This window comes from Penaeus monodon, chromosome 32, assembly GCF_015228065.2.
Source record: "Penaeus monodon isolate SGIC_2016 chromosome 32, NSTDA_Pmon_1, whole genome shotgun sequence".
Lineage (NCBI taxonomy): Eukaryota > Metazoa > Arthropoda > Malacostraca > Decapoda > Penaeidae > Penaeus > Penaeus monodon.
In genome coordinates, this window is record NC_051417.1 from 8,066,043 (window position 1) to 8,066,469 (window position 427).

Here is a 427-nt window from a genome sequence, read left to right on the forward strand (position 1 = left end):
TCTGTAAAGCATATAACCAATAAATCTTTTTATTATCCTCTTGATTGAAAAATACTTTTGTTGTTTTTCATACATATTTCTATAGTCAGCACATACTTTTCTTGTTAATAGAAAAGCATATCAGGTATCAGCATATGAATATAATGCAAAACTAATTATATGTTTTTTTTTGTTAAATAAGTATAGTATTCTGCCTTATAAATTCATGCTATCAGTTACATTAGATTTACTATGTAATATCAGAGGACAAGAAAATCTGATTTAGATACCAATTTTTTCTGCCAAATATTGTAGCAATTAAAGCAAAGAGTTCTATTGCATGATTATGCTTTACAAGGGATACTGATATGTACCAGAAGATATGAGACACAGGTTAAAATAAGACATTTTTTATTTCCCTTCCAGAGACTTGTTTATTATCATTTTC

General features: G+C 26.7%; 1 protein-coding gene across 2 annotated transcripts in view; it reads left to right on the forward strand.

Annotated features, from left to right (window-relative positions):
* LOC119593469 (longitudinals lacking protein, isoforms H/M/V-like) overlaps positions 1–427 on the forward strand; it is a 53,982-nt gene that overhangs the window by 48,983 nt on the left and 4,572 nt on the right. The gene's annotated exons all lie outside the window — the stretch shown is intronic.